General features: G+C 39.9%; 1 protein-coding gene across 2 annotated transcripts in view; it reads right to left on the reverse strand.

Annotated features, from left to right (window-relative positions):
- IMMP2L (inner mitochondrial membrane peptidase subunit 2) overlaps positions 1 to 15766 on the reverse strand; it is an 875599-nt gene that overhangs the window by 17213 nt on the left and 842620 nt on the right. The gene's annotated exons all lie outside the window — the stretch shown is intronic.

Here is a 15766-nt window from a genome sequence, read left to right on the forward strand (position 1 = left end):
AGATATACTATGCAATTACACATAAATCAGGAGAAATACATATATTTTTAAATAAAATTTTTTATGTTAGTTATAGTAGATGTTTGCCATTTTTAGTATATGATTTGTTGGTTTTTTACGGTTTCAAGATGGCACCCCCCACTTCTCAAAAGGAGTATTTCTGGAGCAAGGGGAGGGACTTCTGGTAGCAAAGGTCAGAGGTTAGGGGGTGGGATTTCCATTCCAAGATGCTGACCAGGGTGTGGGGCACCCATCAAGGAGTGGGGCTACACTTGCGGCCCTCGACAGCTCACCAAATATTGTTAAGTGGCCCTCCAGCTGAAAATATTGTGCACCCCAGCTCAGACCAACCTGCAAAGATTGAATCTATTCAGCCTTGGGCTTTCTGACTGTCTGTACTTGGTGTTAGAGGTCATAAAATACTGGCTATGCCATATGAAAGAGGTGGAAACTCCAAATATAAGGAGTACTCAGAGAGAAAGCTTTTCTTTTTCCACAATAAAGGGAACATTCTTCAAACACCTCTGTTGACCACAGCACAGCTGTTCATCCCTAGCTCAGGAGGACATTTAGGTGGGCAGGGCAGAACCACCTAAAAAAGCAATACCTTCAACCACATCCAAAACCAGTAGGTAGATCATGAGGATTAAAAAACACCACTATGGAAATTCTTTCACCAAGATGCACACTACAGAATTGTGAACCAGCTTCAATGTTCTAAAATTAAACTCCACCCCACTAGTAGTGTTCATTTATTTACTTTTATTTCTTTAAAAAAACCAAGAGAAAACATCCATATTTTTGGCCAGTACTTGCAATCACAATAAAATGGAGAATCAGCTCTTAACAATATTCAGCAATAATAAAATACATGTACCAGTAACCCACTTCCACTGACTTGCACCCTATCCAAAACATAGGAAAGTAAACAGCTACTTCAGTATTCCTTGCACATCAATAATTTAGGGGGCACATTTAAACTACTTAGCTGCACAGTAATGTCTCCGTGTCTACACATGCACCTCTATTAAGCTGGAGTGAAGTAATTTACTCAGTAGTACGACAGTACTTGTAAATACAAGTAATACAATACTTTCTTGTAAATAACAGTAAATACAAGTACTATCCTGCTGCAGAGTAAAAAACTCTGCAGCAGCACATGTGTAGATGCTGTCCTGGCAGGCCAGAGCATAAGGGTGCTTCAGTGCAGGGGCTGTCTACCAACTAGCCCTACAGTGAAGCACCCTTGTACCCCAGCCAGCCCCTCCACAGCTGAGTAAGGGGAAGCAGCCCCAGGTTGGTAGGTTGCCTCCCTGGACTGTCTGCCAGCTGAGATTACTCCAGTCCAGCTCAGTGTGCTGTGCTCCTGGGCACTCATTTATTGCTCTGGAGTTTATTACTCCCAGGTACACATTCAAATTGCACACCCGGGAGCAATAAACTCTGGAGTTTATTGCTTTGCATTAATTGTAAGTGTAGGTGTGCCCAGGGTTATTTAGGGTCAAGATGAAAGTGGAAATTCAAAGTTAACTCCCCTTAATGGAGAACAAACTGACACCTCCTTTGTTCTCACTGGGGGGAAGGGGTACCACTTGAGTATTTCCATTTGTGGTATCTGCGACAGTAGACCTGGGCAAAGAGGTAATCTCTGAAGTGAAATTCTCCACACCAGTTAAAAACAGTTCAGTACCTTAGATTCTATCTGGCAGCTAACTGGCAACAAGTGTAAGTCATGTCATTGCAGCAACTGAACTCTGAAGTGGCAAAAGCAAAGCTAAAATTAGCTACGATCAAGCAAGTGGTAAGTAATATATCTAGTTCAAGAAGATGTGTATGATAAATGAGTGTGATAATATAGACATTTTACGCTTAGTAACTGCAATGAATTGATACAGCATATTTCTGATACTACAACTGCTTTGTAAGGAGAGCTTTTTCTAGGTAAGTGAATAGTTTTCAAATGTTCAGTAGAATAGAACTGTAGGTCACAGGAAACTCATTGTAAACTTACTCATAACTACCCAGTCTTTTTGTACCATACCAGATCATATCTTCACATTGACTTGAATTATGTTCTCTTGATATTTTTAAACAGAATCCTTTTAATTTTCTTTTACTCGAGAAAAAAAACCAAACAAATCCCCCCTGCTCCACAGACTATTCCACTTAATTAAATCTTTCAAAAAATCCTACTGTGAGGCTTGTTTATATTTTCCTATAAGATGACATATAAAATTGGTTCGACTTACAGGAAACATGCTGCTGGCAATATGAGCTACGAAAAGCAATAGGGAGCAGATATTCAATGAGTAGCTAGGATATCAAAATGTCATTAGAGAGCTGCATGGTATGTTATTAAATTTGTAAAAGACTTTCTGATATAGGTCTCTGTGTGAAGATGGCTACAGCTTATCCAAAATGGTAAATTCCATGAAGACTATTTGCAATGCATCTATAATCTCACTGAGTTGAAAGATGTACAGAGAAAAGAGCATATAAATACCCTGAACAGATACAAGATTCTCTCTCTCCTGGCTCCAAGAGCCAACTTAAAAGAGTATGCAAATACTTTCTGCCTTACCTTCATCTGTTTTAAAATATTAAGCATGTGAAGAGGAGATGGCTATAAGCCAGATATACCAAAACCACATTTTAGATTGCTAAATTAGGGGGGGATGGGACCCTAAAACATTTTTTCCTGAGCAATCTCACTGTTGTTTATGATTCCATGTTTTCAAACCACATGATCTGTCAGTGTCATACACATTTTCACCTTCCTAGCTCTCATTCAGGTGTCTTGTATCAATTAACATGGGACTGCAGCTTATGAACTGCAATTCTATGCTCCACATATCTAGTGCTTTCTACCCCCTATCTCTTCTTGGCCATATGATCATATAAGCATTTTGGGTCTTCTTCAAGAAGAAAAAAAATTCAGAAGAATGAGAGTGGCAACAGTATATCAATTTTCAGACACTTTGTTCAAGTTACAGTATACTACTCTGGCAGACACATCAATGGGGCTGTTTCAAAGATTGACTGCCTTTCACATGTGAGATTGTTTAATTCTCTGCAGTAAATGTCTAGAGAGTTCCTATAGTACAGAAAGCAGATATGCATATTTGTACAGAAGGGATTCCTACCACATAATGATGTGGCATTTTCAGTATTACACATCAGTGTTACTAAACCAATACTAAGCAATACCAATGATAAATCACTATAATGGAACAAGTCATGACAGAGTAAACAAAGGTAAAGGAGCTCTATGCAGACGTGACAGATCTAAAGTAGGGACAACCATTAAGGGGTATAAGAGCAGTTGCTGGCCCCCATCATTGTTGGAAGCCTTGAATGGCTAGAAGGACCACATGAATCATCTACATGCACTTCCAGCTCAACTGACCCTGCTCTCTTTGGACACTAACATTTCTTTCTTTCTCTTTAGATGAGATACAAATACTGCTGCTGCTTGCTGGAAATTATAGCCCCTCCAAGGAAACCTCTTAGGTCTTACATATATTCCTTGTGAGGTTTAAGGAAATACAAGATTTTGGGTTTTTTTTATTTACAAGCTTCATCCTGATTGTCTATGAGGAAAGACAGGGACATTCAGTGATTGAGAAAGATGGTAAAAATCAGAGAAAACGCTACAGCAGAAGGAATCATTGAAGACTCAGGGATCCTTACAGACCTAATTGTAATGGTGGAGCACTTTAGTCTCAATGGATATCCATGAAAGATGTTGGCGGAAAAAATAATATTCTCTAGTTTCTTCAACAAGAATCCAAGGGGAAATTGAAAGATATCATGGGTAAGGAGTGAATTTCCCATCTCAAGATTTGAGCACTACGCTTGAATGCTGAACCTAGCCAGAGTAATGTGACTTAGTTGGCTTGTTAAACAGAGAAGTCATATTTGGCATAACCACAACAACTCCTTTTAGGGCCAGTATCCAGGAACTCCATTTACAGAACTGATAATGCTGTAATTATAACATACCCACATATTCTGAGGGGCAGAGGCTGAGAATGGAATATACCACATTACTTTGAAAATTACTCTGTGGCAATAAAGAGGTTATCGTATTTATTTCATTCCCTTTCTAAAAAGTTAAACTTCACCTAAGTGATCAATCAGCCTTCCAGCTTCATGAGTCACAACAATGTTAGACTATTGCTGTCAAAAATGAGAAATATGTTCTAAGTGTCACAGTTACACTGGGAGTTACATTTTAGTAACCTTTGAAGGCCCTCCTGAATGCAACTTTCAGGTGAGACTTGGCATCTTTCATCCTATCTACACGTCAAAACCTGCTGAATCTCTGAATTGCATTCCACCTGGAACCCCAACTCTGCAACCTAACCAAATAAACACAGCAGGCCCAATTGTATTTGGAGCCTGCTGGAAACCTTCTCTCCAGGAACCTGCAACAAGCTGCCAATTTATGTGATTCAGAAATGGTTTATCAAACCACATGTATTATTTATCCACCCACAGGTACATAACAAACACAGGAAAGGCATCAAACAATAAAAGGTGCTTGCACCTTTATTTTTTCCTTGAAAATTTTTGATAAGTACCACTCAGCCCAGAGCTCCAACTTCTGTATGCTGAGAAAAACAGTTGGCTGCTATCTTCCAATGCTTTTCTGTCAAGCTAAACTTCAACAACTGCTGTGTGCCACCCTGCCACTCCCCTTCCTCACTAGACAAGGGGTTTTAAGGGTTATTGCTCCCTTTCATTCTTCAGCTGCTTGCAGCCTTTACGCTCAGGTTGCCTGGGAATCTGCCCCACACTGGATGCCTGTTGCAATTCAGCTAGCTTTTACTCAGCAGCCTGCCTACACAGCAAGCCTGCTTTCCCCTTAAAGTAACAGGAGCCTCCTGCTCCCCGAGACAGAGGACACATAATTAAGCTACAGTTCAGCAAGGTATCCATGCAGGTGTTTAACCTTAAGTGCACAGGGAAAGCATTCTAGCACAGGTTTAAAAGCAAGCATGATAAAATACACTAAATTTCCATTTTGGTTTGCGCTGACTAGATTTAGATGTATTAATCTTTTAAATCACTGAACTTCTTGATATATAGATGCATTTAAGGAATTGTATGCAAAAATTATATATTCTATGGCATCACATTATATATATGAGAAAAAGAGTATATTTGAAAGTTGAAAGAGCCAAATCTTAGTAATTCTTGATGTTGTTTTGCTGCAAATCATGATATTGATTTTCCACTTCCGGTAAAAATATCAACTAAATAATTTTTTTAAAACTATTTTGATTTACAATATAAACCTATACGAAATTTACTTGCCTCTGACCCAGGCATATTATATGTCAGTGTTCTGGGGCTTGAGATCATATTTTAAACCAACATTAGGGTGCATATCCATTGTTATTACTGCAGTGTCTGGAAATCTAGCATCTCGGAAACTAGCTGAAGAATAGCAAATGAGACACGCAGACAGCATGATCAGTTCCATTTTAATTATTCTCTTTTTAAAATATCTAGTTCTCTTATGCATTCATTGTACAGCTTTCTTGTGCTTCAGGGACCTTGCAAGGCTTACAAATAAAGTCAACAAGAAGTGATCTACATATCAAAATTAAAATTATCCTAGTAAGATCATAGATAGTGCAGAGATCCCCTTTACAGAGATTCATGTTGCCTATAAATTAAGTAGGGGGAAAGATGGGAGCTGAAGTTGCCACTCTACTAATAGAAGTACGCACATCTACTTTAGCCACTAAATTTTCTTGCTTTGGTTGTATGGCCTTGCAAAGTATATACCATCTTGTTCATACCGTGATGCTTTTTCTATTTATGCTGTGTCCAGTGCTTATTATAGGAACAATCCTGAAAAGGCAAAACAGCCACAAAAACCTTCTGTATAGTTAATAGCAGGAGGTCTCTCTGCATTCTGACACTGTGATTTCAGTCCCTGATATGTTTGGAATCCCACAGTCGGAGTTGATTCTGAATGGATCCTGGCCCACTTACGGTGTTATACATTACTACCTGCTTGAAGTGAAAAACAGACCTAAATTAGAGGCTTACAGATCTGTGAGTGCCTATAGATGTGCAGCAAGGCTGCTCCAAAGTACTGTAATTACAGCCTGCTGGAGCAGAATCAATTAATCAACTCTGCTGGAGCATGGTCATTACTGCACTCCAGCAGACTCCAGTGGCATGTGTATCAGCAGCCCTGCACTGAAAATGGCAGTGGGGGGACTTTAACTAAAGCTTGTTGAATGAGCTTTAGTTAAAGCACTCCTACTGCCATTTTTTTCAGAGTGGGGATGCTAATACACATGATGCTCATGGGCGCTTTAATTAAAGTGCATCTTAGAGCTGCTCTAATTGAAGTGCCCCCTCCACCCCCGACATGCTCCTGGACCACGTGTATAAAATGTCCTATGTTTCATGACTTGAGGATGGCATGGTTTTTAGCTTCTTTATTTAGTGTGTCATGGTTTGGACTCACTATATACTGATCCTTTTTACATTTTAAAATCCATGCCATGGATAAGAACTTGAATGGATTTGGAATTAAGTAACGTGACAGTCGCTTCCAGACTTCAGATGGAATTTCAAAATCACTCGAACAATTATGATCACTTCCTCAAGTTATGGAAAAATCTACGGGCCCTGTTCCACCTTTGCTGAGATAGGATATAAAGCCAGTGCTGGCTGCCCTTCAGAGACACCGCTGAAAATTGAAGCATTTAACGGCTCTGGAGCTGTAGCATGCAACATTCAGAGTAGGCAATAGAAACTCCTAAATTCTGCAGCATGCATTAATTCCACTGCAACAACCACAGTCTAAATCAACAACTGGACTGTAGATTCTATAGCAAATTAATTTATTCTACTATAAAATATGCTTATATCCTCTACAGCCCTACACAAACAAGCCTGTAAGTCTCTGACATAATTTGTTACAGGTAATGCTTAACAGTGACAGTCTTTGGCAAATAGATGTTTATCACTACGCTCTCCAGCCAGCTTGGCTCTACTCCTTCCTTTCTGTCCAGCTTAGCATCTCTTTTCCCAATGAGGGCCAGGAAAAAGGAAACTTTTCACTAGCCCCAGGAGCTCATCTTATAGACTGCCTGTGCCTTACCTTGTAGTGGATTCACCAAGCTCACAAAACTATATTTCTACTTTACTTCATTCCCTGGCAGAACTGAATTCCAGATCTGGCTATGTGATTCCCTACCAGAACTGGGTTTCAGATCTCAGTTGCCTGGTTCCATGGCACAGTGGAAGAAGAATTCTCTGTAAATCATTTAACTTCTTTTCTGTGGGGAAAGCTGGAGAGTAAGAAACAGCTGGAGGCAGGTTCTGGAAGTGGAAGGAGACAGAAAAACAAATTTGCCAATGCCTGGCTGCAGCAAAAGAGTAAGCTGTGTAGCAAAAGGCTAAATTCTCTGGCATCCTGGAAAACTACCAAATTCTCTGGCCACAGAATCACAGAATACACAAGGCCTTCCTTGAGATTAATGGGACAGGTCCCACCTCCAGGATACCCACTCAGGCAGGACACCCACAAATCTGTTTATACTTATGGTAATTCTCAAGATCATTCCCTCAATCATAAAGGCCAGAAACATTTTTTTGAAAGAAAAACATGAAATCCAAGGTGACAAAGGATGAATTCTATTGCTATAGAGTCATTAAGTAACTGAGGAGCTTACCATAACAAGCTATAAGGGCAAAAATTGGTAAATTTTAGACACAGGGAAAGTAGAAATGACTTTAACTCTTTTTTTTTAAAAGGTTGAGTGTGTAAAATATCCAATTTTTGTTGCTAAACAAATCTATTTATTTTAATCTAGGCCTTTATGATTCTGTTTGTGTGTGACTCTCTGTAAGGGTCTATGTAGCTTCAGTATGGAAACACCTAATCAGAAACTAAAAAAGCCACTGAAACACAGGAACCTATTGGACCAAGGCTAATAAAAGAAGTCTTCGCTAATAAAGGTCAATAAAGGTCTTTCACAAAGATATGATCAAGCTAATTTAGAAAACAAATTATCAACCTGGTCTTCATTGCCTTGTTCCTCATACAGTCATGTACTTTAGGAAAAAGTGCATGCAAAATGCTGTCAAATTGTTTTGATGTATTTATCCAAGCTACAGAGAATCTTAAATCGGCAGAGAATCAAACCCCATATTTACAATATTCACCTTAAGTTACATCTTACTTAGTATATTGAAATTATAGCTGCTACACAATAAAAGTTCAGGCAGTTTAGTGAATGACATATGAGATTTATTACTTAGAGCAGGGGTGGGCAATTCTTTGGGTTGGAGAGCTACTTATGGAGTTTTGGTGAGCTGTTGTGGGCTAGGTCAGCACCCGCATCCCTCTCCCCACCCTCCTGCCATGCTGAGTCGGGTCAGCACCCTCTCTTCACTGACCACAACAGCTCACCAAAACTCCCTAAGTGGGCTGACTCTGCCAGTAATTAGTTGGTAATTAGGTGGGAGGCTGCCCTTCAAGGGCCCTGATCTCCATGGGCTGAAAGTGCACACTCCTACCATCCCTTGTTGTGTCCTATGCCTCGCAGATTTTTCTAACAGGTGTGCTCTGCTGTGGCCTGAGGCCAGGCCCAACTCAGGACAGTGTCAGGCCTCTCGCATTCTACCCTATTATGGGCCACATTCATACTGCCTCCCTCTCACTGAGGCCTCTCTCACTCCACCGGCTCTCACCCGGCCTCTTTCATACTGCCCTTCCTGGGCCCCACTCATACTGCCCCTCCTTTCCCTGGGGCCACACTCACCCTGCCCAATCCTGGGGGGTCCTTGGACTTGATTCCCATCACTCCCTGGCCAGCAAGCACACAGCCTTTTGGGTATCTCCTGCTACCCTCATCTGAGCGAGCTGTGGGCAGTTTGCAGAACACTAGTCTGACTCAGCCTCTGGTCACTCGCTGGGTCACTCACTCAGCCGCTCTCAATCAGGGGACTCCAGACTCACCCTGTTGTTTCCCTGCAGCTCCTCTTCTGCCACCCTTCAATCAGCCTCCAGCCCACATGCAGCCTCAGGCACCCAAAGACTTACCTAGACTTAACTCAGGCCTCATGCTAGCAGGACCTACCCTCAAGCCCCTTACTCACAGGGCCTTATCTCGTGCAGACCTTCTGGTGCCCCTCTGCATCCCAGTCTGCAGCTCCACCTCCACTGAGGCACATACTCTGCCTCCTACTCTGGGGCCTGGTGACGAACACCACCGCAGGCTCAGGTGCCACTCACCTGTGTGCCTGGCCCACAACTCTCACTCTCTGGGGTCTTGTATCCCACAGGGACCCAGGTGCATGCAGCTGTGCCTGGCCCCACTACCCACTCTCTGGGGTCTTGCACGCTCAGGTGCCATACCAGGACGTGCCCTCTGGTGTTAAATAATCCACCCAAAGGTGGGAACTGGAGTTAAGGCACCCCTTCTCGCCTTTCAATGGGGAGGTAACTGGCCTGGCATTTCCTGGGGGCTCCCACACCACTAGGAGCCCTACCAGGCCACCCTTCCCCAGCAGGGTGCAGTTTCAAGTCATGCCCAGAAGCAGGAGCCTGCAATCTATTCCCACAAGCTCCTGCCCATACCTCCTAGTTGTTCTTGGAGCAGCAGCTCCTCAGGGAGATGTTGCGTCCATGGTGTCTGGCAGCAAACTGCTGGCTCCAGCCCTGCTGGCCTAGGGCTTAAGATGGCCACTCATCAGGACTGGGCCTGCCTGCTGGGCTTGCTGCCTGAACCATGTCTTAAAAGTGGCAGAGCACTTAAGGTGCTCTGACACCCACCTTCCCCCTTACAATATTTAGCAGGGAAGGTTTTTCCCTGCTGCTCAGAAAAATACATTCCCCCAGAGCCTGTGATAGCCCTAAAAAGTGGTGAGCACCCCACTGGTGCTCTACCACACTCATATTTAACAGTACATCCCTTGGGTTTGGGGGTTTTGTTTCTAACTCACACTACAAAACACTCTTATTAGAATTATTAGTACATAATCTGAAGTGATAGTTTATAAATAATGTATGACTGGATCCTAAAGCCATGTCAGAATTAGTTTTTTAGATGACAGCCTGCCACATTATTTTATGCTTGATATACTGCCCCAGTTTATACCCAAATAATGACATTTGTATTATCCCCTTGGAAAAAGGACTTTGTTAATGTAGTTTAAGGTTCCTCCCATACCAAGTACCTTCTGGTGCTCACGGCCTTCCACAATACAAGGAAAGGCTGACAGATATTGGGCTGATCAGTCTGGAAAAGAAGACTTCAGGGGGATTTGGTGGCAGTTTACAATTATATCAGGGGAGAGCATCAGGGACTAGGCGAACAAGTGTTCACCAAAGCATCACAGGGGAAAACGAGGAGCAACAGTCATAAACTCCTAGAAGAAGGTTTCTGGCTGGATATAAGAAAAAACTTCTTTATGATTTGTGTGACCAGACTCTAGAAAAGACTCCCAGTGGAGATGTTGCAGGCACCTACCGTGGAGATCTTCAAAAGGAGACTGGACATACACTTTACTGAGTTTATTTGACCCCAGCAGCCTTTCCTGCCCAGAGCAGGGGGGCTGGATCCAATGATCTCATGAGGTCCCTTCCAGCCCTAAACTTCTGTGAATCAGTGAATCTATGAATCTGAGATACTGGGCACATCTACATGAAACACTACTCCGCAGTCATTACTATGTATTTATTTAGTACTTGTATTAGCAAGTACCAAATAAATAAATATGCAGTAACTGGAATTACTACACAGTAGCACCAGTGAGCATCTTTTAAGTGACACTACTCACAGTAGCCTATTAATACTGTGCAATAGCATATTAGCACTGACCGTGCTCTGACACACTACTGTGCAGTATTGTTTGGCCACTGCGCAGTCAGCATCCCATGTAGATGTGCACACTGACACCATAAACTCAAACATTAGAAATCTAGGAACTGCTTAGTTCAGGTGCCATAATAACATGTTGCATTTTAGTGTTACAATGTTAGAGAAACAGGTAACTACACAAGTAAAGCAACACTTCCTACACAGCATACTCATACAACCTTAATTCTGTCTCTATTTGTTTTCTGCATCTGGACATATGGTAGCTCAGTAAGTAATGATATTTAGGGAATTGTGTGTCACATTGCATCCATCAGGAATCTGCAAGTTGCTCATGACATCCGAGCCTTAGAGGATATTTAGCACTGGGATTTTGTTTTCGCCTATTTTAAGAATATGGCTCAATCATAAAATTTAGACATGGATCAGAGTTTGGATTCTCAAAGCATTCAAAGTCTAAGGAAATTTTAGTTTAAACCCATCATTAGAAATGCTTATTCAGAAATAAAATGTACTTTGTTCTTCATAATGAGATAAATTAGAATGCAACATGTTATATAGTATTTATGATAAAAATAAGGATCAGCATTACTTCTGTGATTATTATTTGTACTTTAGTTTACAGAATATGCTTCTGACTAGTGTAGGATTAGATAGTAATATAATTAGGCTAAACAAATAAAGTAATAATTTACTAGTAAACACAATTAGAACAAATACAAATCTAATAGTAAACTAAAAATGATATTGTAATTATCACAAAATCAAACAAAGAATAACAGAAAACAAAGTAATAGTTAAGGCTGTCATCTAATACACACCTCCTGCCAAAGTGTAGTATATGTCTTTCCTCATTTCTCAATTGTGATTAAAATGGGGGATACAGCAGCTGAACAAATGGATGCTTAAGAGAGTGTATCTAACATTATCCTACTACGAAAACAGCATTATTTCTAGACAACAATATATCTTGGTGTTATTTTTAAAATAATGATATATTCTCTATTTGAAATGTCATTGTTGACTGAATTTCCTAATATCTTGGTTTCAGCAACAATTTTAACAATAAGGTTGAATGTCTGCCATCCTTACTCAATAGAGTACTTGGCAACCAATCCCATGGAAATCCCCAGTGTGATTTCTACGATAAAGTGTTATTCATTGGTATAAGGACATCAGAATCTGTCCCTAAATAGATAATATTTTGTCTGTAATTTTCTTTTAAAAAGAAAGAAAAAAGGAAAATGAGATTTATGAAAGATTATAAAACATGCATCTAACTCCTCCCTTGAATCCCACTGTTTTCAATGGTAAATACATTATAATGCCAAACCTCATAGTACCATTACCCGAAGATAAATTGATGACCGTACATTATTGTACTATATTTTGATGAGGGTTATTACTTCCAATTGGTACAATACCTAGTAATACCATAGCCTGGTATTACTTACCATGGAAACCTGAGAGCTTGTAATGAGTATAGGAGATTTATTAATGACACCAGTGTACAGAAACAGTTTTTCTTGATGATACTTACTAAAGTGCTCAGGAAATGTACACTTCAGTCAGCTAAAGAAATAAAAATGAGAGAATGGCAAACCTAAGTGGAATTCTAAGTTTTGAAAAGCTCTGTCACCATTTTTTTCTCAAACATTTAGAAACTTGTTTGTAGAAACAAGAATGTTCTGAAGTCTTTTTGCATCAAATGGACCCAGGGTTTTCTACCATTAAAAACCTCATCTAGTCAAACAATGAGCAACCCCTGCAGGTCTTCCTTCCCACCTCAGTATCCCTTGTTCAGTAATGCAAGACCTGGGTGGTGGAACAGGTTGTCTCTGATTCTAATAGTAGAATTAGACTATTGTGAAAAACTCATATTGCACTGCAAACTGCAGTGGCCTTGATCCAGAAACATGTTTATTTACCTCAATAGGTGTTAGGGTAAATTAAATTCCCCTGAAGTCAATGGAGTTGGCTCAGTCTCTCAACTAAGTATTCAGGGCCACATACATATAGGAAGAAATGTTTGGAAAGATTTTTTTATTATTGCCACCCACGGTTTATGCATTCTTTGTGTATAGCTCCTGATTCAGTTTGATGTGGTTTTATAAGGTATTTGTCAGAGAAAGTCTTAACAAATTTGCCTGCACTTAGGTTGTTTCCTATTAATAGGCCTTCTTTAGAGTGGCTGACTAAATCATACAGATGCTTCTACACATTACCCTATCTGACACAAAAATGTGAGTGGTACTAACCTTTTAGAAGGGTAACAATTTATGTACAATAGATTCCTGATTGCTTTGATTGTACAATTTCAATCAAAAATGAAGACAGGAGAAACAGTAGAGCTTTTCGGGAATTAGAAATTTTTGTCAAAAATTTAAATACTTCCTGTTGTTCTCATCTGCAGAACATAAGCAGCGTGTTGCAGGAAACTTTGGAAGGAATTTCAGTTATCTGGGTAAATCCAAAATAAATAAGTCTCGATTTGGATTTAGGTTAGTACTAAGTGTTGATTTTTAAGGTGAAATGAAGACTAGTATTTAATTTTTGATACGAACAGAAGCATCTTACAGGTATCCTTCTTGAAGAGAAGAATTTTTCTGAGGTCTGATTTTCAGATTTCCAATAAATTAGACACTTAATCCTGGGTTAACAGGAATGCTACTTTTCCAAACAACAAGCGATTTGGTCAAAAGATATAACACAAATAGCATTAAAATAATGAATAACGTGGTCTCTCTTCCCAAAAGCCTGGATACTGAACCAGTTAAAGTAAGTGGTGATTCCCCCATTGGACCTCAATGGCATAGGATCAGTATATAGTAGCTAATACTTTATTTCTCAATTCCATGAACAATTTATGTTCTTTCTCAGAAAATACTGACAAAAGTTCTTTTTATAGTTCAGTGTTAAAAAAGAATGATAACACCTGATACCAGATTATCAAGAGTAGGTTGCAGGTTGTGAAATTTTAGTGACCCTGATGGGAGTAAAATCTTTTGAGATCAAGCCTGCATTTTAAGCTCTACTTAGAAAACAGAAAGAAAATATAGGTAATTTGCCAGTAGTACGATATGCTTTAAAATTACTCTGTGAGAGGAGATGATATAAGCTTGGCAAACTTGATACACCCTAATACAAGATCCCAACAGAGCAATCCTGGGAGCCCACCATAATTCTTTATTCAACCACTTTAGTATAATAAAAAGTACAGTATTTGAAAAACAAAACAGTAAGTCCTCACTTGGTGATTCATTAGTGTGTGCATATGCCAGCATGTACATTCCAGTTACTCTATTTGCAAATGTAATGAGAGCTTTCATCCAATCAGAGTGGACCATATTAGTGATGGAATCTCCATACAGATCCCCTCCATCCTTCATAGTATAGTATCAGTATGCCTTCACATCCCTCCCTACACTAGATTGTACACAGAGACTTTATCTGGGCACAGCATAAGAGGAAAGGGATGCACATCTTAATCCCACAAGACCCAGCAGGAAAAGTTATGTGTGGTATTAGAGTTTTCTGAATCTTCTTGCGGAAATATTTGGAGGAGTAGTCCTAGGATAGCAGGAGTAAGGAAGAGTTTTGGCATTGGGGCTAGTGGAGGAAGGAAGACAAAGTGTAAGAGAAAAGAGGTGCAGGAAGTAGTAAGAGTTCTCTAGTATTAACTGCAGAAGTATATGATCTCCCCCAACATAACTACCCAGCATGGCAGGAAATCATGTGATCCTGTTTTGTTGCCCCTACTCATGTCAGGGGGTACCGTACTACATAACTATTTAACTTAATACATTGAAACACTCAGGTTTCCTCACACAGTAAAGAATTCAACATCCCAAAGGATGGCAAAATGTTTCTTAAATGTCCAAGGACTGCTCATCAACTGATATAAATTAACAGAGCTTAATCAAATGGGCAGCGCTAATTTACGGCAAGTGAAACTGCATCTCTAAGTCTGTAACTCTACAAGATTTTTATACTATTTTGTAAAGGACATCGCATTCTTCCTTGACAGAAAAAGCAGACCACAGAAGCAAAGAAAAAGAATGATATAAAGAGTATAAAGCTCTACAATATGCCAAATGTAATTAATAATTCCTCAAGTAAAAGTACAAAAAAGCTCTTGCCTTTGACATCTCCAAATCATTTTACCAATGAGTAATTTATGGCCAGGGGATGACAAAACCCTTTCTTCATTCATTTATTTGCTTCATCCCCTTCAGGATATAGCAAATCAAATTACCTACAGAAAGCCATTTTCCAGACAGTATTGTTATAGCTGACACCTCAAGAAAAAAATCTTAAAACCTATCTACTGAGAACCAATCCTACTTTCATGTCCTATAGTCTCTCATTTTTACATTGTCTCCTCATTAATTGGTTTTTGTACAAATAATTATGCTGTCACAGAGTTTTATGAAAAAATAATTTTAACAGAATTCTTATAACACATCATTCAGTTGTTAAGGGCTTTATTTAAGTTAAAAAAAATCCAGGATATTCAGACCAGAATATGTTAAACTATCCTTACTACAGCTGAACTGGAAATCATCATCCTGTCCTAAAAATATTTTTTAGATTACAAACATGCCAAATCAGAAAAAGTTAAATCTCAACATTTTCATGAACCACAAATCCTTCCCCCCCACCAAAAAAAAACCTTACTTAAAGATATTTACTCAAACTATAATTAGTTTTAATATCCAAATCAGTGGAGACCAATCAGTCAATGTCGATTGACTGGTTGATCATGGAGTCTCTGACAGTTGATCTCAGTCTGCCGAGGCTCCGTGATCAGGAGCGGAAGGACACATGTGGCTGGGATGAGTGGGGTCATCCACCTGGGCTGGACTGGGCTGGGCTGGGTGAGTGGGGTCAGAGCCCAAGCGGCTTGTCCAGGA

Source organism: Crocodylus porosus, unplaced genomic scaffold, assembly GCF_001723895.1.
Source record: "Crocodylus porosus isolate Cpor-Errol unplaced genomic scaffold, CroPor_comp1, whole genome shotgun sequence".
Lineage (NCBI taxonomy): Eukaryota > Metazoa > Chordata > Crocodylia > Crocodylidae > Crocodylus > Crocodylus porosus.